Source organism: Bison bison, unplaced genomic scaffold (genome assembly GCF_000754665.1).
Source record: "Bison bison bison isolate TAMUID 2011002044 unplaced genomic scaffold, Bison_UMD1.0 scf7180017864491, whole genome shotgun sequence".
Classification (NCBI taxonomy): Eukaryota; Metazoa; Chordata; class Mammalia; order Artiodactyla; family Bovidae; genus Bison; species Bison bison.
Window position 1 is genome coordinate 20,018,144 of NW_011495050.1, and position 24,958 is coordinate 20,043,101.

Genomic DNA, 24,958 nt, shown 5'->3' on the forward strand with positions numbered 1-24,958 from the left:
AACTGGTTTTTTAATGGATTTTCTGTGACTGAGTTTACCTGGGAGGAACGCCTGTTGCAGCTAGTCAACATGGCAGCGCGTCTATGCTCCAGAGTGTGTGTGATGTGGGCTGTGTGAGTCTAATTATAGCATCATGAACCCACTTGCATCTGTGTCTCATCTCAAATCCAGAATTCTGTTGGAACCAGGATTTGATTTACCTGGTCACACTCCTGCTTGCCCCTGGAGCTGTGGTCTTTTCTAGGGGGTGCAAAAAGCACATTCTTTCTTGCCCGTGTTCATCCCCCCACACCCCACCCTCCTTAACATTCTACTCAGGACAATAGGTAAATGGTGGAAATCTGTTCTTTCCCTGATGTGGGTTACTTTTCTCCAGGAAAACACACTCCAGTGTTCTGGAATTCTGGAGTTCATTCAGAATACTCCAGTATTCTGGCCTGGAGAATTCCATGGACTGTGTATAGTCCATGGAGTTGCAAAGAGTTGGACACGACTGAGTGACTTTCACTCAATGTTGTAGAACCTGCTAAAACCATAGGCTTTAGTTCTTGCAATGTTTTATAGCAGGAAACAAGCAAAGTTAGTTGTGCTTTTGTGGTGTATTTAGATTCCAGCATTGATTACAAGAACAATAAACACTTGTCCAGTGCTTAATAGGAGCTAGGCTTTTATCATATTGTTTTACAGGTGAGGAAACTGAGGCACAGAGAAGTCAAGGAATTGGCTTGAGCACATCTGGTGAGTAAGTGGGGGAGAAGAGGGAGTCGAATTCAGGCAGCATGGCTCCTGAATCTTTGTTTCTAATCATCACTGCCTGGACTCCTTCAGATTAATGATGAAAAATTCAAGTGAGATTTCATATGAAGGTTCAATGAACTCCAAAGTATTAAACAGATATCAATTATCCCTTTCTGTGTTCCTTAGGGGTGAATGTTATGGACAGGCACTCCTTCTGAAGAGAGTAGAAGTATGAGAAAGAACTTTAGCAGCACATGTGCTGATAATGTCACCAGGATGGTCATTGCATTAGTTTTCTATTGTTGGGGGCTTGGACTTCAAATAACACAAATTTATCTCTTAGTTCCTGGGGGTCAGGAGTCTGGCATAGAGTAGCTGGATCCTGCTCAAGGTCATCTCAGGCTGAAATCCAGTGGCAGCTGGGGCTGTCATCTGAGGCTCAGGGCTGTCTTCTCAGATCACTGGTTGTTGGCTGGATTCATTTCCTCGAGGTTGTAGGACTGACATCCCTCCTTCCTTGCTAGCCTTTGGCCAGGAGCACCCTCAGCTCTCGAGAACTCCTGAGGTTCCATGCCAGTTTTCTCTCCCATAGGCAGTTTGCAGCACAGATGTCTGCTTTCTTCCAGGCCAGGAGGAACTCACCTCTCTCTGGCTGGCTGGGATGGAGTGGCTGTCCCGTCACTACTAGTCATATGAAAGGAAGTGAAAGTGTTAGTTGCTCAGTCATGTCCAAGTCTTTGCAACCCCTAGGACTGTAGCCCGCTAGGCTCCTCTGTCCTTGGGATTCTCCAGGCAAGAATACTGGAGTGGGTAGCCATTCTTTTTTGCAGGGGATCTTCCTGACCCAGTGGTCGAACCTGTGTCTCCCGCATTGCAGGCAGATTTTTTTACCGTCTGAGCCACCGGGGAAGCATATAATGTAACATAATTGAGGAAGTGGCCATCCCATCACAGTTCCCCACTAGAGGGGAGGCATACAGGTGGATACAACCTGGGTGATGGAGTCTTGGGGGTATCTTAGAATTCTGCCCACTCGGTTGCAGTTTTGGAGCCCAGAGGGATTTCAGCAACACTGCCAAAGTGGATGTTAGAAAATTGTGGAATGGGTTACTAGTGCACAGGGATATGTCCCCTAAACATATTTATGTGCTATTCTGGTTAATGCTATAGAATCTTGAGCCTTCTGCTTAGGTTTCCTAGGGGCTTTTCTGCCACGGGAATAATCAAGGCCACCACATGCCAGGTGGGGAGAACAGCCAGGGAGTTTGTGGACTTGATTCTGGTGAAAGTTGATGCAGCACCCTTTGCAGGCACACAGGCTCACCCTGTTTCTTACATACTTTGCAAACCCTGCACACAGTACTATGTGATGGATGTCCACAGCAATGATTGCTCTTTGACAGAATGTAATTACTGCCTCTGTCCCACTAGCCCACAGACAATTGTTTTCTTTCCACATGGTGTGGACAGAGTCTGTGTGGATGGTGCTGGTTTGATTTCTGTCATATTTTATTTGCCCATTCCCTGAAGGCAATTTAAATCCCCAAATTGGTTCAGTTGAGAATTATCATGGAGGAGCCCTAGGATCAATTTAGTACCGTAAAGCAATGGCCATTAGGAAATTTCAATGAGTCAGAGGCCCTAGAAGACCCCATACGAAGCAACAGTATCCTCACCAGCTGGAAACTGTTGCTAAAGTTAAGTATATGCACAGATAAACTCAGATGGCTCAGGGTTGAAGGCAGAGCATAGAGAGAATTTATTTGGGCACAGGTTGAGTGCTTTGAAACTTCAGGTGTTGAAATCATACAAATATTTATTGTTAAAAGATATATATATATATACACAAAGTGCTATCAGTTCAGGTTAAGGTCCTTTATTTAGCTTTCTTGAAGATTTAAAAACAACAGCTGTATCTCATGGTCAAGAAAGAAGGAGGCAAACTGATGTGAAATACTTCAGTTTGTTCAAATAGTCATGCTAAGAACTGGGTCCCTTCCAGTTCTAGGCTGAGGGCAGTGGCCATCAGGAATATTTCAGTGATGGTACTGAGAGCATTCTTTTATTTTGAAATTTATGAATGTAACACAGTCATCCCTTGGCATCTGTAGGAGATTGGTTCCAAAATCCATAGATGTTCAAGTCCCTTGTATAAAATTGCCTAGTACAGTGGGCTCTTGTATCTGTGGTTTTCACCAATGGGTTTCTTTGGGTGGGTAGGTTTCTGTGGATCTGCGGTTGGTTGAATCCATGGATGTGGAACCAGTGGCTACAGAAGGCCAACTACATGTGTTCTTGGCAAAAAAATAAAATTAGAAAAATAGAAGAAAGAAAAAAGTTTAAAACATTGTATATGATTTCAATAACAGTTGGTATTTTGCCATACATGTGCATATATATTATACACATATGAGAGGGTAACAGGCGGGAAGGCCAGAGGTCCCCAGGCAGCAGGAGGAAATAATCTGCAAATGGCAGATGTTTCTTTTCCTTCTCTACATGAAATGAAAAGGGGGTTCTTTTAATTCTGTGTTGACGACACCTGGCTCTGCCTTGAGCTAACCAATGTGTGTTTTCTTAGGTCAATGAAACTGTGTATTTGCTTTGGAATTTGCCTTTCTTCAAAATGGTTCTGCCTAAGACTAACTTTTATTTTCTCAAAACTTGGGCTGATAATGGCTCAACAAACCAGTGTTCTTGTCAATTGTTTTATGGCTGGGGGATGATACACCTCATGCCATCCTATCTCAAAAGTGCAGATTGTGGGAGAGGGGCCTGGTCAAACTCCGTCAGCCCTGAGGTGTCTCTCTTACATGATTAACAGCTTTCTAACAGACAAAACACCTTGCTGCAAACCAGCAAGGGGGCACTTTCTCTGTCCCCTTCTGATATCTGTCAGAAGCTTTCCCTATCTCTGTTATACTTTAATAAAACTTTGCTACACAAAATGCTCCAAGTAGTCAAGCCTCATCTCTGACCCCAGATCAGAATCCTCTCCTCTGGAGGTCACAAATCCTGGTGTAGTACTTGGCTCGCAGCAGCAACCTTTCACACACACGCACCCAATATAACTTCATTTAAAACATTTTTACAAGTATATTTTGAGATTTTTAATGTGATGTTAGATATTCTTCTATAGTATAATGGTGTGATGGTTGAGAGTACAGAATTCTGCAATCAGAACAGCCTTCCTGAGTTTGAATAGCTCAGCGCCATCTAAATCAGTGGTCTTGGGCAAATTACTTAACTTCTTTGCCTTAGTTTTTCTCTGTAAAATGGGGGCAATAATAGTACTTACATCATAGAATTATAGTAAAGATTAAATGTGTTAATATATTTACAAATTGCTTAGAATAGAGGCTGCTGCATGGTAAGTGCTATGTAATGTTTGTTTTTATTAATGGTTGCATAGAATTCCATCTTCTGGGTGAGTCATAACTTATTTACCATCCACTGCTTGCTATTTGGATTTTTTTTTTTTTTTTTGAACACCATCTCACTGTTTATTTAGGTGATTTTGAAGTTCACACACTTACACCCTGGATGTTTTTGATTTTTGATGATTACAAATTGTGAAACCCTGGTACACACTTTTTGTGTGCCCATTTAAAAAGTTATTTCTTTGTTTCAGGAAATAAAGTTTCTGGATGAAAATATATTAGTATTTTTATGGTTTCTGTTACATATTAGCAATTAATCTCTGAAAGGCTGCACCAGCTTACGTGTCTATAGTACTGAGAATGCCTGTTGTTCTCAGTGATGAGACACAAACAGTATCTTGCTTTGTTTCCATTGGCATTTCTTTGATTACAAGCCAGAGAAGTTTTTCCACGTGTTTATTTACAATTTACATTTATTCTTTATAAATTATTGCTTCCTGGCCTTTACCAATTTTTACATTTCTCTCTTAATCTGACATTAAATGCTTCTAGTATATCCAAGGCATACTGAGTGCATTCAACAATAATCATGATGAAGATGCTGAAGACAGTTGCCCAAGGCATATATCACATCTCAGAGGCAGTAACCTCCTATAGTCAAATTCTTGTGCAAGGCTCGCTCAGCTCCTGATCTTCCATCAGAGGCATTTCATCATAGCCTCCATGTTCTTCAAGTTTGTTATTATTATTATTATTTGGTTATATTTCTATGGGGCTTCCCAGGTGGTGCTAGTGGTAAAGGATCCGTCTACCAATGCAGGAGACTCAAGAGAGCCAGGTTCGATCTCTGGGTCAGGAAGATCTCCTGGAGAACGGAATGGCTACCCGCTCCAGTATTCTTGCCTGAAGAATCCCATGGACAGAGGAGCCTAGTTGGCTACAGTCCATGGGGTTGTAAATAGTCGGGCACAACACGACTGAGCACACATAGCAACAGTGTAAATCTGTGGTATAAAGAACTTATGGTTCAGTTATTTGAGGAAGAGGTTGCCATGAATGTTGCTTGAAACACTGCAAGAACAGGATTGTATCCTGCCTCTGTAACTTCAGAAATCATCTTGTATGGCAAAATCAATACAATATTGTAAAGTAAAATAAATAAATTAATTAAATTAATAACAAGTTTTTAAAAAAGAAATCATCTTGAGGTGATGCACTTTTCTGAATGAGATTTCATTAGTGACAGTTTTCGTCTTTGCATCACAATAAATATTGTGACTACCTTGGAGAGAATCTCTTGGTTTATTAATGAGCTAAGTAGTCATCTAATGAGAAACTGTCAGTAATCCTGTGAACATGTGGAAGAAGATTTATTTTTAAAGGCCTGGGTGTGCAACGGGTCTCAGGAACAAGAATTTATTCACTCTTTAAATTGGCTCCTGAATTCTGCCTTCCCGTTGGCTATGGAGACCTCTGGCTACATGGTATGCTGTTGCTGAGTGTTGAATATCAGCAGCAGTTGATGGTCTTAACTTGTGTTCCTGATTTTCTCCATGCAAATCTTGCAGGCTAAAACACATGATAAAATCATGTTTTTAAAATACCACAAAAACATGTAAACTTCAATGAAGTGAAACTTGTTCTGTTCTGGAAAATAGACCAAGATCAATGGGGATAAGTTCAACATTTCCTGTTAATGTAAGAAAGAACTGATTTTTTTTTTTTTTTTAAATCTCAGAAAGTGTCTCCTCATAGTATGGGTCACCTTTTTGAAGCAGTCACTGGGATTTTTCCAGCATAGATCAGATGATTAAAAAGTAATGGTTACTGGATTTAAGATGGAGAAGGTGGGACCATGCACTAGGTAACTTCTAAACTAGATTACTTCTAAGGTTTTTTCCAACTTGGAGATTCTACAATTATGTTAATTAAAAGAAATCATCTGCCTATTTTTCTAAAGTGGTAAAACTAATAGAAACTGGAAGTAGAGTGGTGGTTACCAGGGGTTGGAAGGAGGAGGAAAGGGGACTTGTTATTTAATGGGCATAGAGATGTGCTAGGTGAAAAGTTCTGGACATCTGTTTCAACAAAGTGAACATACTTAACATGACTGTACACCTAAAAATGGTCCAAAAGGTAATTTTTCTGTATATTTGTTTTACCAAAATAAAACCAGAATAAAACACCCATGAAACTGCTATGAGTTTTGCTCTAGGCCAGGCACTAGGGGACCCATAAGTCCAAGACAGTCCCTGCTCTCAGCTGGTTCACTTCCCCTCTTCTGTGAGAAGTGAGGTGCCTGGGCAAGCCAGGGTCCTCAAGAGCCAGTTGAGGCATCACTGCCCTTGCTCCTGTGGGCACAGCCAGTAATCCAAAGAAACAGAACGCCTTCTCCCTTCTGCTGTCTTCCAATTTCCTGCTAGTGCCCCAGATGATAGAACCCAATAGGAAGCCAGCTGCTGAGTTAGTCTGAAAAAGGTGGTGTGCATTGAATGTACATAGAAAGGAAGAACGTCCACAGAAAAGAGTGTGGGGTTGAGCGAGGAAGGTGCTGTGAGGCACAGTCCATCCCTTTGTCTCTTCTGCATCCACTCACAGCCTTCTACCCACACACAAACTCGATAAAACAACCCCAGCAGCATTGAAGTGCTTCCCTTGATACAACTATCCCTTTAACAAATGAAGGCATGCTCCCCTTTCCCCCAATAAGGGAGAAAACAAAGTTTCATCAGTCAGTGCATCCATGTTTGAATGAGCTTAGTGACTCTCACTAAGGTTAGTCAAAATCCCACTGTATAACCCACAAGGCTAAATTGTAAAGTTAAACGATCAACCAGCATCCCTGATATGACAGAGCAGGGGAAAGGAAAAAGGAGGAAGTGATTTCTATATACAAATATGTACATAAAAAAACAAAGAAGAAAATACACATAGTTGCTGTAGTTCTCACTTCTCTAGCTGATCACAAGGCCATAACTGATATATAGTGGTAGGTAGATAGATATAGGATCTGCATATGAACATGAATTTGGGCAAACTCCAGGAGATGGTGGAGAGGGAGGCCTGGCGTGCTGCAGTCCACGGGGTTGCAGAGTTGACATGACTTATCGACTGAACAACAGCAACAATATGAAACTATATCTGTAGCTATATGCTTTTCTTCTTCTCTTATCCACTTTCATGTACCGCTTCCTTTTAACTAGTCCTTTGGTTTGTGAGGATTCTTTCTCTGCTGGATTGTGGCTTCATTCCTGAAGAGTCTGTGTCCCTAGTCGTTCTTTCTTTATTGGGCTGGTAAAATCCTCCATCAACTTTACTACTGAACATGGAAGTAATAAATGGAACCCCAGAGAATCCTCTGAATTACAGACATCTCTCTTCAGGCCCCTATTGTTCAGCGGCAGTCCTATTTTCATCTTTACATTTGGGACCAATCAACTTAACATGGACAGCAAAACCTTTCTTTGTCCATTAGTTTAATGGCACAAGGAGTCTAAAATGACAAGGAGGAAGTCTCAAATTTGAGTATGGTAGAACCATTTTTTGTGCCCATAATGGAACTAGCAGAGCCCCAAATCTCAGGAGTGGGAAGCAAAATTTTGTTTAAGTGTAATAATAAAAGCAGACCCTATAACTTTAATCCTTGGTTTCCAGATCCAAGTGTCCTAGTTATAGAAGAAATAACACTCTATATGGGTTGTTGACTCAAAGCATATACTGCAGGCTATAAGATAGTGCCATAAATTTTCAAGGTGTTATCTCCCAGTGGGTGACAATACTGAGCCTTCAGTTGGTGATTCCACCATTCTGTCACGCCAGCTGCTTCTGGATGATGGAGTGTGTGGCAAGACCAGAGAATTTCATGGTCATAAACCAGTTGCTGTACTTCTTTTGCTGAGAAATTAGTGCCTGGTCAGAAGAAATGTTGTGATGGGTACTATGATGATCAATAAGTATGTGGATGGTGGTGTTTGCAAAAGGCAAATCCATATCCAGAATGTATTTATTCCAGGGAGGATAAATCTTTGCCTCCTTCTTTCTGGAAGGAGATCAAGGTAATCAACCCAAGGTAATCAGATTGGCTAGCTGGTCCACCAGGGCTCATTGTTGGCTCCTGCTGTTGGGAAGTTGAGAACTCAGCAATGGTGATAGCAAGATTTGCCTTGGTGGGCCTTTGCACAACCAGCTTGATGCTGCCATTGACACTCTGAAGACAAGTCTTTGGAGAAAGCACTGGAAAAAAAAAAAGCATAGGGAAAGCACTGGGGAAAAAAGGCTGACTGTCATCTGACATCCTCAGAATGTTATCTTGTCTACCTTATCATTGAGAGCCTCTGCAGTGGTGCTCTTTTGTGGATATTCACATGGGATACAAATATTTCATGGGGCTTCCCTGATGGCTCAGTGGTAAAGAATCTGCTTGCAATGCAGGAGACATAGGAGATGCAAGTTTGATCCTTGGGTAGGGAAGATCCCCTGGAGGAGAAAATGGCAACCCACTCCAGTATTCTTGCCTAGAAAATCCCATGGATAGAGGAGCCTGGTGGGGCCATGGGGGTCACAAAGAGTAGGACACGGCTGAGCAACTGAGTGTGAACACACACACACACACACAAATATTCAATACCCTTTCTCCATTCCAAAAGATCATCCATACACCTATTTCACAGTCCTCCTTTTTACCAAATTTCCAATTCCATCCTTTCTAATTCTCTGACCATCTGGCTAAATCATTAACTACTACTTATGAGTTGGTATAGATTTGCACTTCTGGCTATTTTTCAGCCTAAACAAAGTGGATATTCAGACGTACTGTAAAGTTCTACCAATGGGCAGGATTGTCTTTCTCCACTATTTTCCAGGGCCACTCTGAGTGAATATGCACCAGTCTGTTTCCAGCTAGTGCTGATAATAGAATGATCTTTTTTTGATCGTTAACTGGTTACAGGGAGCTCCTTATGAAGTCATGGGTGTGGGCTGAGAAAGGGAAAGCAACGTAGCGCAAGTAGTGGCCATAGGAAGCTGAGTCACCTAATTATATAACTTCTTGTACCTTCCAGACCTGCTGTAGACCTATCATATATATTATACATATATATATCTATATAGGTGACAGACTGGGACTGCACGTAACTGAGTCTATGGTATGGGGATCAAATGACACAGTTAATTTATAGTGGATACCTTAGGTCATGTGGTCATCAAGTGTCCAAGGCCAGGAGTTCAAGAGCCTAGGAATGTGCTTCCAAGGGGAAAAATCAGCAGCTGTTTCTCTGAGGGAGAAAATCAACAGAAAAGCCTCGTGTTTTCCCAAAACATTAGTATTCTAAGTTTTGATTTTTATGTAGGGCTTGCCCCATGATTGTTGAGTCATCCTCTTTTTTGGTGGGGGGTGGGGGATGAGCCCCCCACCATATAACACTTTTAGGGAATCACGATGAGATTTATTGGGAATGGAGGCCATAGCCAGTCAGCATCTTTCCTTTCATGTTTTCTTCATTGAATTATATTTCTTCCTAGCCGACTTATTCTAATATTTATTATAGAAATGTATTGAATATATTTTAACTCTCCTTCCCCAAATATAAATCATTGATGCATTATTTATCTATCATACTTCCCCTAAATTTGGAAAATATCAGAAGCTTCTTTATATCCTTTTTCATGCTTCTAAGGAGTTTGCTAGAAGTATCTTCTTTTTTTAAAAAATCAGGTTACTTTGTTGTAAAACAAAACACAGATAGATCCCCTCTTCCAAGTGAAATATATAGCTTAGTCAATTAGAAAGTGAAAGTGAAAGTCGCTCGGTGGTGTCTGACTCTTTGCGACCCCATGGACTGTATAGTCCATGGAATTCTCCAGGCCAGAATACTGGAGTGGGTAGCCTATCTCTTCTCCAGCAGATCTTCCCAACCCAGGAACTGAACCTGGGTCTCCTGCATTGCAGGCAGATTCTTTACCAACTGAGCTATGAGGGAAGTCCAGCTTAGTCAATTACCATAAGGCAAAAGCATTTGTAACTACAACCAAAGTTCAGCAGGTAAAAATTACCACCCACTCCAGAAGCCTCTTCCATGTTCCCTGTGTCAATCAACCCCTTACTTCCCTTCACAAGTAACCATTACCTATGCTTTAACAGTAATCACCCAAATGTGCATCCTTAGGTCCTATAGTTTAGCAGCTTTTAAAAAAATGAATGTGCTTATTTTAAAAAAAATGCTACAGCTTTCTTTTAATCTATAGGTTCCTGCTCCATCTCTCTTTTCCTTATAGTTTATCTGTGGATGAACCCAGTCTGCTGACCCGTAGAGTTTCTCACAGTCATGACACATTCCACTGTTCCTCTGTCTTCTGTAGCCCTGTAATGTGGTAGAAGGATTTAGAGGCTTGATCAGACTCAGATATAATTCCTTTGGCAACATTCTAAGAGTGTTCTTCCATCAGGAAGCATGTAATATCTGTCTTGTCCTTTTTGTGATGTTAACTCTTGCTGATGCTCAGTGCTTAGATTCCTTTATTCACTGGGGCTGGCAAAATGGTTATATTTATTTTAGACTTATGTTTTCATTTAGCAGATGGAATACTTTCATAAAGAATTGCTTCCCCTCATCTACTTTTTGATTACCCAGTGGTGCTATTCACATAGGAGAGACAAGATAAATATTTGACTCTTTTATTTACCAAGCATCAAAATCATGAATCTGAGTCCCTTTCATCTTCCAATAGTATGCATATATATATATGCATGACTTTGTGGACTTAAGCATATTTGATGTGTTCCATTTAATTGCAGTTATCTTTTTGAAACCTCAAAGCCTGACGGAAGCCTCTTAAAGTTGTCTCCTGTTTATTTTTCCCGGATGTCCTTTGTAGATATGAACTCCATGGACTGAAAACTCAAGAACAACTTCTCTAGCTCAGCCTTTTCTCCATTCATTTATGGCCTTAACTGACCAGGGAATATGTTTGAAGAGCGGGCACACCCTCTATAGAAAGAGAATATGTGCTTTCTGTTTACAAATATTCCTGGCTTTGTATTGAGAGCCTGGAGCACTGGCTTCCTGTTGGGCCATTCTCCTCTGAAAAGGAGATTGCTTTGCCAGTGTTGTCCACCTTTTCCGGAAAGATTTGATATTAATAGTTTTTCTCCAGAATGACTTGTTCTTCTATGAGGCATGTGCTCTTGCCTAGTCAAACTTAGCTACAATAGAATTAAAAACAGCTGAAAAACTATCTTTTACTGCTCTCCCCCTGAAATTCCCTATGTAATCCAATAAATATCTGTAAATTAACCTTTGGGAAAGATAAATTAGTCTTATTAAATGCGAGATTGCCTCAGGCTTCTTGGGGTGGGGTAGAAGGACTTGCTTTCAAAACGTGCTATGCCTTGAAAATGTAATTTCCTATGCCCAGTGGAAATTTATCACATCTCTCACCTCTGGGTAACTTGCTTTTCCTTTAGTTCAAATGCTGTGTTTTCTGTTTTCATCCTCTCAAGCTTGGACATTCTGAACTTTTAAATTCTCTCAGTTCTATTTCTGTGACAGTGGTTTTCAGGCAACAGAAGTGAGAAGTTGATGAGGAAACATTGACGGAAGAAGTGATACTTGGCCCAGCATACAAAACAGAACCTCCCACAGGAGAGAGTAAAGGTGGTTTTGAGAAGCTTATGGCGTCAACACCTGTGACAGTTTTCTTTTGGTTTATTTCATTCATATTTTTAGGCTAGATAATATGCATTTACAAAAATACCCATTTACAAAAATGGGTATTTTTATTGTGTAAGACTCTTCTGGAAAATGTCCCTTCGCTTCAGTTGTGTCTGACTCTGTATGACCCCATGGACTGTAGCCCACCAGGCTCCTCTGTCCATGGGATTCTCCAGGCAAGAATACTGGAGTGACTTGCCATTTCCTACTCCAGGGCATCTTCCTGACCCAGGGATCAAGCCCACGTCTCTTATGTCTCCTGCATTGGCAGGTGGGTTCTTTACCACTTTTGGTTTCTATCATTCATGTTTTTAGGATAGAGAATATGGATTTATACTTATGGATATTTTTATTGTATAAGAATCTTCTGGAAAAGGTCTGTCTGATTCCCTGGGCTTAAGTGCTTAGCCTGATAGTCAAGGCCATTCACAGTCTTACTACCATCCTCACTCTGAACACTCAGTGACTCCCTATTGTCTGTTGGACACAGCATGCAGTTTTCCTACAACTCCTATTTACCTCCCCCGGCTCATCTCCTTGGCTTTTCTGTGGGCACCTCTTTAGATCAGCTATATTAGATGGTTCCCATTTCCCTGGCATACCCCATGCTTTCCTACTTTGGCTTTTGCTCACATAATTCCATTTGGAATGACCTTGTCTCCCATTGCTAACTGCAGAAATCTTACTATAATATCTTAACATGAGCTTGAAATTCCTTTTTTCCCGAGATTCTCTTCCTGATTCCTACAAAGGAATTACTTCATTCCTCCTTTGAATTCTTTGAAATACATTGTTTTGATATATGGTTAAAGATTGCTATTGGCATCCTTTACATATTTGTTTGATACATGTGCTTATGGGATATAAGTAGGATGGACATATACCCAAATGTTATTGAGACAGTTCCAGTTTTCCTGGGCTAGTCTCAGAGTATGTGCTGTCCCAGTACCCTGTCTGGTTAACTCCCTGTTGCCTTCTCCTTAAGCTTCCCAGGTGATGCAGTGGTAAAGAACCTGCCTGCCAATGCAAGAGACAGAAGAGGTTTGGGTTCAATCCCCGGGTTGGGAAGATCCCCTGGAGAAGGGAATGGCTACACACTCCAGTATTCTTGTCTGGAGAATCCCATGGACAGAGGAGTCTGTCAGTCCATAGGGTTGCAAAGAGTCAGACATGACTGTAGTGACCTAGGATGTACATGCCTTCTCCAAAGTATCTTGATCTGAATGATGAATTAAGTAGTCACCCATGGAATAAGTCACTGGGGGACTGGGGCTGCCTCATACTCATTCTTGAATTGCTGGTCATTTATCAGGAGGGGTGATGGAACCCACATACGGTGGGCAAAGGGGCGACAAAGTCCACAGGAAGGAGACTGCCTTGTGCTGGGGCAGGGCCCACGTTGCAGAGGCCATCAGGAAATGCTAGAGGTCAGTTTTGTCTCCTCCCAGAGCTAGTCCTCCTCATGGCATTGCCCGGAGCTATTACTTTCCCATCAGAAAGTTAGATTCCCTGAGGATTTAATAAACAATCTCTCCCAACATGAAAAGCTGTGGGCATTGTTTCTTCCTTGGGTCCTTGCAGTTGGAGCTTCAAAGAATACTCGGGTATTGTGTAGAATATTGAATATGCACGTGAAAAGGACTTTGTTTATTTACTTATTATTTATTTATTTTCCATTTCTTTTCATTTTTAAAATTAGCCTACAGAAAAGTCAACAGAACTGTACATAGTGATAGTTCCTTCATTTTGATACATGCACTTTTCCTCTCTCGCTTAGTTCATATTTATACACGTTGGACTAAGTTTGTGTTTAAGTACGATGTATGTATAATGTCCACATTCTCCTTTTGCATCATTTGTATATAGTTTGAGTACATCATGGTACTTCACCCCTAAATACTTCCACATGTTTCTTTTAAGGATATGGACATGCTTCTAAGTAACCACAATGTCATTATTACACCCAAGACAATTAACAGTAATTCTACAAAGTCATCTAATATACAGTCCATACTCAAATGTCTTCAGACAAGTTTTGGATCTTGAATCCATTTGATCCATTATGTCTCTTTCATCTCTTTTAATCTTGTATAGTTTCTGTGCCTGTTTTTGGTGTCTGTGTAACTTATTTTTGACATACAGTGTTTGAAATCCTTCCCCCCTCACCCTTGAAAGAATTTTGCCTTTACTTAGATTCTTCCTCCTCCTCTCTCTTCTAAAGAAAGTTGCCAGATCTGCTCTCTGCTGTTTAGAATTCCCTGATGAAGACTCTAAAGATAGGTTAATGGGCTGGAGTGAGTGAGAGGCAGAAGGAGTTTGGTCCTGAGGCTTTAGAAAGGCCCAAGCTCCTCTCCTGTGGCCCACACCCACCCTGTAGCTCTGAAGTGTGGGGCCTTGGAGAGGAGTGGAAGGAAATTGGAAGAAAAATTGCTGTGAGCTATATATTAGATTCTTTTTAGTATTTTTCCAGAACCAGGAAAGATTATGTTTATTAGTTACTTTTGGACTATGTTTTCCTGGAATATGACATCCCCTCAGAATGAGGCTTCAGGGGAAGTCAGTATTTATTCTGCTCATACACAATCTTTGCTCTTCAAAGGAGAAAGCATTAACACCCAGAGAGAGAGAAAGCTTTCTTATGGCTGTGGTCATAAGCCTTAGAATGTCTTAAGAGGATTTTAGCAGACTGCAGAGTTTTGTCATCCAAATTGGGACATGTTTGAGAGTGAAACATTTATAGTGAATATAAAATAATTATTGACAATGAAAATATTTATTTCAGGCCATGTGCTTAAATCCGGTTGGTGTCAGGCAAACCAAAATATATGGTTAACCTGGTTATATACACCTGCTGTTTGCACCACAATTTATCTTGTCCAAATGGATGAGAGTTAAAAATAAACATGGAAAAATGAAAAAAATGAATGCAGGTACACTACTATGCATAAGTATTAGATTAAACCATATGAAACTCTTATAAAAGCCACAATTTCGTGAGGTATCTGTAATGATTTCAAAATTTGGGCATATCTGCTGTTTACTTCTTTAAGTAGTGAATTCTTTGAGGATAAGAATTGTTCATTTTTCATTCTGTTGTTTGTTTTTTGTTCATTTTTCATCATTTATTAGTACCTACAGCATGCAAGCACTATGCTAGATGCCGGGGATGGATCAGTGACACTGAGTAGGATACCTGGTTCCTAAGAGCAATATAATATTTAGTTAGAACTGAGCATAAAGGAAAAGCATAGTAAGTTCATGTTTGTTATTTGGTGTTGCAAAAAAAAAAAAAAAAAGCAATTAAATGCCAATTGAAGTACCAAATTATCTTACTGCCATTCTTGTGGCACCCTCACAACTGATATCTGAAAACATGTGTCCCCCTGTGTACCCTCTTTATTCTGCCTTAAAGAAGAATTGCCTCAAAGACATGACACGATTTTTGCAAGGAACAATACAAGAAGCTTGTAGTAGAAGAACGACGTGGAAGTGCATGAGGCATCATGAATGTTCTGACTTAAGTTTTTTCAGGGACCTGTCTGAGCTGCAAGAGAGGAAGTGATCCTTAATTGCTTGGTGGTAATGAGTGGAAAATTATTCATAGAAGCAATGCGGCTGGAGATATCACACATTGGCTTAAATTTTTATTGAGTGCTAGGCCTCTGGGGATTAACTTTGGATCTAAACTATTCCTAATTCACAGAAGTAAGTGTCCACTGAGGATGGTGAACTTTGAACTAACCTACGACAAAAGTAAGCATACAGCTGTCATTGTGATAAATGCAAAAAGGGAAAGGAATAGCAGGTTGCAAAGTACATCAGAGAAGGATAAAATTTTCTTTTGGGGGTCAAGTAAGATCTCTCTGAGGAAATCATCTTGAACTTGAGACCCAGTGGAGGGCAGCAGACCCTACAGGGATCTGGCTGGAGCTCAGCAGTGGAGGAAGAGGGTAGTGCCAGGTGAGGTCAAGGAATTTTCCTCTGGAAAGAAGTGGAATTGTTAGATGGGCCCTTTAGAAGGTGAGATGGGAAGGTGTTGATCACTTAGGATGTGGAGACCTGAATATCACAATAGAAACCAATCAGTGGAGAACTGTATACAGTTTGGCAAGGCTGGAGTGTGGAGTGTGAAGCCAGACACCATCTCGAACATTGAGTCCTTCCTGTAAGTAACAGGGAGTCACTGAAGAGTGGTATGAGTAAGGGAATGACGTATCAATTGTGTATTTGAGAAAGAGAAATCTCAAGGATGAATGAATTCATTGAAGACGTCAAAAGCTGGAAGATCTTAACTTGTTCAGCAGATTGGGGATGAAGATTTGATCTGAGATAGTGGCAGTAAAGAGACAGAGTAGAGACAGAGTAAGAGACAAAGATCCTCTGTAAGCACAATCTATAGAATTTGGTTATTGATGAGAAGAGAAAGTGGACTATGGTCAGGTTCCTCGTTTGTGTGATTAATAAGAAGGGCTGGCAGGGTGGGGGACTGGTTTGGGTAACACATGATGAATTAGGTTTGTTCCTAATAAGTGCCGGGGCTCCCCAGGTGGTGCTAGTGGTAGAGAACCTGCCTGCCAATGCAGGCGATGTAAGAGACTCAGGTTCAGTCCCTGGGTTGGGAAGATCCCCTGGAGAAGGGCATGGCAGTCCACTCCAGCATTCTTGCCTGGAGAATCCCATGGACAGAGGATCCTGGCGGGCGATAGTCCATAGGGTCACAAAGAGTCGGACATGACTCAGCGACTTAGCACACACTCTGATAAGGGCTAAGTACCTGTAGGAGATCCAGCCTGATGTTAACTAAGCAACTGTTTAGTTAATATTTTCTGAAGTTGATGGAATTCTCTGAATAGTTTTCATATGTTAATATGGTATCTACTGAGAGAGTTGGACGCATTCAAACTACTTAGGAAAGGATTCTTGAATTTTACAACTGACAGATTGCTTTATTTTGAATTACTCATGACAGGCTTTGTGTGTGTGTGTGTGTGTGTGTGTGTGTGTTTGAAAGACATTTGACTTTGTCACAGTTCTGAAAATATGTTACTTCTGGTATGTTTAGATGGTGGGTTTTCAAAAACAGTTAAATATTACAACTAGGCTTGCTGCATTTTGTGTTTTGCCCCGTTCAGTTTCCCATTAAATATACAAGCATAACATCTGGTACTCTTATTTTTAAGGACTCTGGGGAAAGAATAGCAGTGATTAGACTGAGCACTTGACAATCATCCAGTTGTAATATTTTTGTCTAGAGTCGAGTTTGGGGCTGACTGAAATGTCCATGTCAGGAGCAACACTGTGTAATGTTGCAGAGAAGCCACTTAGGAGAATTCCTAATATGGTTGGAGCATTCTTGAGATGCATGGAATAGCCCATTTGTGTGGTATCATCCGTGATGGGAATGCAGCCTGAATGCATCCAGGCCGGGATGACAGAATCCGCAGAGCACTTCTTTCTGTTATTTGTCAGGCTATAGCCCTGTTGGCTGATGATGACAATTCTTCCTTCTTTGCTTCATTTGTCAATGGCAAATCCTTGGACCCTGAGCTGGAAAGTCCCTTTCCTAGTTTGAAAGTCATATACTGTACGAGATGGAAGGGGCCTTGATAATTATCTTCATGGCAACCTACTCCAGTATTCTTGCCTGGAAAATCCCATGGATAGAGGAGTCTGGAGGGCTATAGTTCATGGGGTCGCTAAGAGTCAGACACGACTGAGTGACCGAGCACAAACACCTGGCATTTTTACAGATGAGAAAAACGAGATGCCGAGAGGTTAAGCAATTTGGCCGCAGTTATCCAGTTTATTGGGCTTCCCCAGGGGCTCAGCGGTAAAGAATCCGCCTGCAATGCAGGAGACGAAGGAGGTGTGGGTTTGATCCCTGGGTCGGGAATATCCCCTGGAGAAGGAAATGGCAACCCACTTCAGTATTCTTGCCTGGAGAATCCCATGGACAGAGGAGCCCGGTGGGCTACAACCCATAGGGTTGCAGAGAATTGGACATGACTTAGCAATTGAGCACATCCAGGTAATTACTGAACCCTCTGCTCAGCTCCCCTCCTCGTTCAGAATGGGCAGGAGGGCAGCCTCCCTATTGCTTTTAGTTTGTTATTTGCCAGAACTTCGAGTCTTCCTTCACTTTATAAAGCCTCTGGGAAATAGTCTTAACTCCTCTGAAAGAAGAAAAAACATGTTTACTCAGAAAGCTTATTTTTGTTTTTCTCCAAATGGATGTTTGTTTCAAGGCGGTGTGACTCCCCTGTATTCTGAGAGAGCTTTCACCACACCGCGTGACATCTCTCTAATGGCCAGGGCTGCCCAGCTGGACATCTGTGCAACAGTCGCAGCAAAAGCTCGTACATTTGGGGGCATGGCAGTGTCTCTAAACTCTGGAAAGGATGGATGCTACAATATGCTACCCAGCCCATGGCCTGGATCTTTAGGCTGAGTGATCCTGGGAACTTCCTTAGAAGCAACTGTTTATCAAGCCTTCAAAGGGATCCTTGATTCTTAAAATTAAAAATCACAGAGCACCATCCTGGGACTGAGCACCCCTGGGATTCCTGAGCACCCCTGGGACTTGGCTGCTGCTGCTGGGCAGATGGGTGGTACTTGGAGCTCAGTGCAGCCAAGGAAGGGGAGAAGGGAGGTTTGAAGATGAGTGTGAGTGAGGAGAGGAAAAGAGCTTGTGTGGTGCTGACCATCTACTGTCTCAGCGTTGTGGGGGAAGGACTCGGGGGCCCTTTCCTCAGGCTCATCATGTCTACTCGGTCCCAGCTCTCTCTCCAGACTTTGAGGCCTGGGTGTGGGGCGGTGGGCAGGCGCAGGTGGTCAGCATTGCTCTGGCTTGTTCGTGTTGTGTGTGCTCTGAGATGCCAGGTGCTTGGGTTTAGAAAGCCAAGAGCCTTTATTTTGCTCCTCTGGAATGTCTCTTCTGTGAGGCAGTGGACGTTGCGGGAACCTCCTTCTGGAAAGAGGGAAGGATCTCAGGGGATAAGACAAGGAGGGAGGAAGATCAATTACTAGCTCAAAACACAATTCGACCACATTTGTAAGAGCTTGGTGAAAGAGAAACAGAGGCCATGGAGTGTGATCTTCTCAACCTGAGCTGTTTCCAAAAGCAGCAAATGAGTGCTGCTCTCTGAGCTAAGAGAATGATGAGAAAATGCATCCTGGTGGATTTCTCTCCAATCTTTAGAGTAAATAGACTTTTAGAGTAAATAGACTTGCTGTGGCAAACTTAATTCTGTAAGGAAGAGGCCATAGGATACTGCAGCTCTGTGGGAACTCAGAGATGATCTGAGATGGACATGCTCTGTCCTTCCAGATCCCTTCTCCGCTCTTCTCCATGCTGTTCTGGGTCCTGGGAGGCTAGTGTCCATGAACCACATCAATCATGTATTTGGCCAGTAAGAGGTCTTGCTTTACCATCCCTTGGTGGTTTCTTTAATCCTGTATACATCTTGTAAATAATCCCCTTCATAAAAGCTCCCATTTGAGTATGTGATCTCTTTCTTGCTAGGACCCTGAATGGCTACACCGTTTAATCCTATGTGGCCATTTACAGATGAGGAAACTGAGGCACAGAGAGGTTGACTGGCTTTTCAAATGGTGTCCCTTTTCTCATCCTTTTCCCAGCCATGATTGAGTATTTACAAGTTGAGATCCTGAGGCCCTGGAATGCTGGGCTGAGAATGAGAAAACCTCTGACACTAGAGTCTGCTCAGCGCTAATGTGATGACACATTTCTAAGAAACTTCCATTTATTTAAAAGCTGTGTCCTTATAAGTGTTATTTTATGTGGTATATCTGGAGAAGGAAATGGCAATCCACTCCAGCACTCTTGCCTGGAAAATCCCATGGACGGAGGAGCCTGACAGGCTATAGTCCATGGGGTCACAAAGAGTCGGACATGACTGAGCAACTTCACTATGTGGTATATGGGGCTTCCCAGCTGGCTCAGTGGGGAAAGAGTTCACTTGCAATGCAGGAGACATAGGCAGATGTTCGTTTGATACCCTGGTTGGGAAGATCCCCTGGAGGAGGGCATGGCAACCCATTCCTGTATTCATGCCTGAAGAATCCCATGGACAGAGGGGCCTGGTGAGTTACAGTCCATAAGATCGCAAGAGGCAGACACAACTGAAGTGACTGAGCACGCATAAATGCATGTGGTGTATATACATAATGGGATATTATTTAGCCTTCAGAAAAAGGTGATCCTGTCAGATGCAATAACATGGATGGTCCTTGAGGATGTTAGTGAAGTGAAGTCACTCAGTTGTGTCCGACTCTTTGCAACCCTGTGGACTGTGGCCCACTAGGCTCCTCTGTCCATGGGATTTTCCAGGTAAGAATACTGGAATCGGTTGCCATTTCCTTCTCCAGGGGATCTTTCCAACCCAGGGATCGAACCCAGGTCTCCTGCATTGCAGGCAGATGCTTTATCCTCTGAGCCACCAGGGAAGGATGGTGAGGATGTTATGCCAAGTGAAATCAGCCAGTACTGCATGATTCTACTTACCCAAGCTATCAAGAAGTTCAAACTTGTCGAAGCAGAAGGCAGAGTGGTGGGAACCAGGGGCTGGGGGAGAAGGAAAAGGGGAGCTGCTCTTCAATGGGCGTGAGGTTTCAGTTATGCAAGATGAATGAGCTCTAGACATCTGCGGTACAGCATAGTGCCAGTGATTAACCAGACTATATTACACAGTTAAAATTTTAAGAAGGTCGATTTCATGTTATTATTTTTTTAACCAGAAAAGAGAAGCACAACAGGTATTTGAATCGGTTAAAAAGTAGTTAGAGAACGGAGTCCCTCTGGGAGGACACTGTCCATGGGGGCGCGGCTGGGTTGGCAGAAAGGAAGGAAACGCCTCCTTCCTCCAGCAGGGAAGCACCTGCTGCAGGGCGGGGCTGGGGATGAGGGTGGCTCCCCCCGCCCTCCTCGGCTCATGCCTCCTGCACCCTCCCAGCCCCAGCAGGCGAGGACTCAGAGCTGCTGGTCATGCCTCTGACCATGAGTGAGTGTTGAGTGTGTGTGTGTGTGTGTGTGTGTGTGTGTGTGTGTGTGTGTGACAGAGAGAGAGAGGGAAGAAGAGGGAAAGAATGAATTCACATTCTTCCTTTTAGTAACTTTCCCAGGTTCTCTTGAAGAGTCTTTTTTGACCTCTCACATTTCATTGCTTCTAAGACATGCTTTACTTTCCTCACATTTTAATACTCTGATACCCGGCTGTGTCTGGCACTGAAAGCATCTTTTATTGCAACTGGTCAGGCGATGGCTGTGCTGCAGCTGCATTTCCTGTGTGTGCGTGAACTTGGTAGATCTGGGGGCACAAGACGAATGAAACCGCTCATTGTTGCAGTCTGTGGTCCGTTCCATGATCACCAGAGAGATGGATGTGGTCCTAGGTGCTTAGTGAAGTCTTCTGCTGGCACCTGTTAGTAAGAGTTTCTTGCCAGCATCAACACTGTGGAAAGGCATCAGAAACTTAGAAGGAAATCCCCAATGCAGTACTCTTTTAAGACACACTGCATCACTGAGTTTCTTGGTGGCACAGAGGACAATATTGTGTGGAAAAACACAGTCATTGGACCTGTGACAAAAGTGATTCAAAAGTGTGAATCACTTCTGTGATTGGATGTCTAAATCAAATTAAATTGGAGCACCCCAACCAATTTATTTCACTAATATTTTTACGTTTTCTTTTTTTATGAGTATAATAAAACCCACCTACCCTATTAATAAGCCTAACAGAGCCTTTTCAGTAAATACATGATATTTAAGATACAAAAGAATTTTACAAAATTAAGGGTTTTACAAAATTTTACAAGAGATATTAAGAATTTAAGATACAAAAATTCTTAATCTTACTAGTGTATCACAGTTTAATTTGCAACCATTTTTTTTCTTTCCTAATGTTACATAAAGTAGCATTGTCTCTCACACCCAGTGAATCTTAATCAATGAAGTATGGTAATGAAGTAGGAAGTTGATTAAATTATCATTATGAATCAAAAGATGAGTTGGAAAGCTAAGAACTGAGGAATGAGTTTAGTAATCCTTTGACTCAATATTTATTAAATGTCTACTGTGAGACCAGCACTGGGATTGGCATGAGGGTACAGCAATGAACAAAGCAGATATGATCGCTGGGCTCACAGTGAAGACAAGATACATTGAATAAGTAGTTGCGTGTATGATGTCATAGAGAAGACTTGCGGGTTTCTTTGGAAGTATAAATAAAAGAGCTTAACGTGGTCAAGGGGAGCAGATGGCCCAAGTGAGGATGAGACACTTAAGCGGAGAATGGAAAGATGAGCAGGAGTTAGCCAGGTGGAGGTGAGTTGGGGAAGGGGAGGGTAGTCCTGGCAGAGGGAACCACGTGTGAAAGCTGGGACCTGGCTAGGAGAGACTGAAGCAAGTCCAGTGCAGTGGGAGCCCAGACAGTGGTACGGGGATGAGAGACAGGCTAGAGAAGTAGGCAGGCCTCAGATGACCAAGGGCCTGATAAGTCAGGCTAGGGAACTTGGCTGTCATCCCATGGATAAGAAGAGCTTATGGGAGGGGTTTCAGGAGGGATGTGGTGTGTCATGCTCAAGTTTTATAACTTCATTCTGGCTGCTGTTCAAAAATGGAATGCTGTAGATCAAGGGCAGATGAAGGGAATGTGGTGGTAGTCATCTTCACTGAACAAGAGATGTGGTAGCTGGGAGGGGGAGAAGATATCAAATGATGCTAGAGAATCCTGTACCAAACAATAGTCCCCATCACTGACAACTTTCCTCAGATATTATGTCTGTAGTTGCTGACGACCTATATCAATAACTTTCTTTCTTTTTGACAGAGTGACTTCTTCTGACTTGAGCTTGCAGTGTGCTTTGAGAGATCCTCTACCAGGTAAATGCAGTACAAATTTCCTCTGGTTTATAAACCAAGACTTTCTCCCAAGATTTCCTGAGATCAAAATCCAACATCTTAAAAAAAAAAAAAAAATCCATGCAACAGCCCTTAAGTTAGGTTTATTTCCATGTTATACAGGAGGAAATTGAAACATAGAGAAGTTAGACAGCTTGCACAGAGAAGTTAGATCAACATGCACAAAGGCGTTCATCACACCATAAACTATACTTGCCAGATAAAGCAAAACAAGAGGAGAGAGCTGAAATATCCAACAGCAGGCAAACTGTTAAATCATTTGATGAAGTTACTTTAATAATAGTCTACATGAGATTAAGAAGTTTTTTTCCTATTCCTCATTTGCTAAAAGCAAATTAATTATTTTGGGTATTGAATTTTATTGAAAGCTTTTCTAATCTACTAAGCTGTTAAAATGATTTTTATTCTTTATCTGTTCATGGTAATTTCTATTAATTGATTTTCTAATATTATATACCTTGCATTGCTAAGATAAAACCAACTTGGTCATGATGCATTTTCCTTTCTATCTTTAGCTAAGATTTAGTTTTAGTCTTGAGATTGGATACAGTTTTCCTTTCTGGTATTTTCCGTGCCAGGAATGGTTTTCAAAATATTGGAATTACTTGAATGTTTAATGATAAAGGAGTAAAACATTTGAGTCCTGTTGTTTTCTTTGAAAGGAGAATTTTTACCTGCTCATTTAGTTTCTGATTTATTTACATTTTCCGATTTCTTCTTGAGTCAGTTTTGACAAATTTTGTTTTTGGTTATATGTTCATTTTCTGTTGGATATATATGCAGCAAGGGAATGTCTGGATCAGGGGGGTAAGTATACATTCAGTTTTAGCAAATAATATCAGTTTTTCTAAATGCTTGTATTGATTTAAAATGTACATGCTAAGCGGGAGTATATGAGAGTTCCGATTGCTCTGTATCCTTTTCAGCACAAGGTATTTCTGTTTTGTTTGATTATTTAGTCTGTGCTAGTGGGTGTGAAGTATTACAGTGACATTGTAGTTCTGTATTTGCTTGTAGGTTAATGAAGTTGGGTACTCTTTCATATGTTAATTGACTATTTGAATATCTTGTTTTGTCAAAAGCCCTTTCTAGTCTTAAAAAAAGGGGGGAAATGCTTATTCAGGTCTTCTGAAACAAAAAATTGGGTTGCTTTGTTGAATTGTCTTGTAGAATTACAGATATTTTTAATAATAAGTGTTATGGATTTGAGGTCTTGTTAGAATATATATGTTGTAAATACCTACTTCTGTTTCCTGTGGTTTACCCTTTCACTCTTTTTGTGGACAGAAATTCCTTTAAAATAGTGTAAATTACCCATTTTTTTTCCTTTTGTGGTCGGCACTATTGTACTTATTTAAGAAATCTTGGCCTTATTCTAAGATCACAAAGAAGTTGTACGTTTTCATCTGAAAGTTATATTATTTTTCTTTTACATTTGAGCCACAATACATCTGGAATTGGTTTTATTGTGTACGACGGGAGGTAGAGGGTCAAGATTGATTTTTTCCATGTGGACATGCACTTGATCAGGAGCTATCCTTTGGTCATAGCTCTGTTTATCTACCTGTTTATTTCAGTTAGGCTCACTAAGGTACAATGAACATAGTAAAATTCATTCTCTTGAAATTGATGGTTTGATAAGCTTGAACAGTTCTATAGCCACCACCGCAATCAAGATGCAGAACATACCCAACCTCTGAGAGAATGCTCCTTCGTAGTAACAATCACTCATCTGATTTCTGTCCCTAGATTTTTTTCTTTTTTCAGAATGTATAAATGAAGCCATAGAGTATGTAGACTTTTGTTTCAGATTTCTTTTTTAAAAATCTCAAAGAATCTCAAAAATTCATCCCTGTGTTGCAGTACCAGTTGTTTGGTTTTTTTTTAGAGTAGAATTCCATTGTGTAGATGGAACACAATTTATTTATCCATTCACCAATTGATGAACATTTAGATTATTTATAGTTTTTGGCTCTTATGAATAAAGTTATTATAATTGCTCACTTTGTAAGTCTTTGTATGGATATATGTTTTAATTTCTCTTGGGTAAATTACTAGGAGTAGGTTTACTGAGTCATATACTGTGTAGCAAGTATATATTTAACATTATACAAAAAAATCCCTCTAGCTGTTCCCAAAGTGATTGTGCCATTTTGCATTCCATTCAGCAATGTATGATATTTTAGTTGCCC

At 41.3% G+C, this 24,958-nt stretch overlaps 1 protein-coding gene across 5 annotated transcripts in view; it reads left to right on the top strand.

The window, feature by feature from the left end:
- NCALD (neurocalcin delta) overlaps positions 1–24,958 on the top strand; it is a 460,437-nt gene that overhangs the window by 108,790 nt on the left and 326,689 nt on the right. For 4 of the 5 annotated variants that reach the window (XM_010863502.1, XM_010863506.1, XM_010863503.1 and 1 more), the window contains exon 2: positions 22,675–22,727. The gene's annotated coding sequence lies outside the window, so the exon portion shown is untranslated. Of the gene's footprint in view, positions 1–715; positions 739–22,674; positions 22,728–24,958 lie in introns of those variants that run through there. The other variant, XM_010863504.1, reaches the window with a different exon arrangement.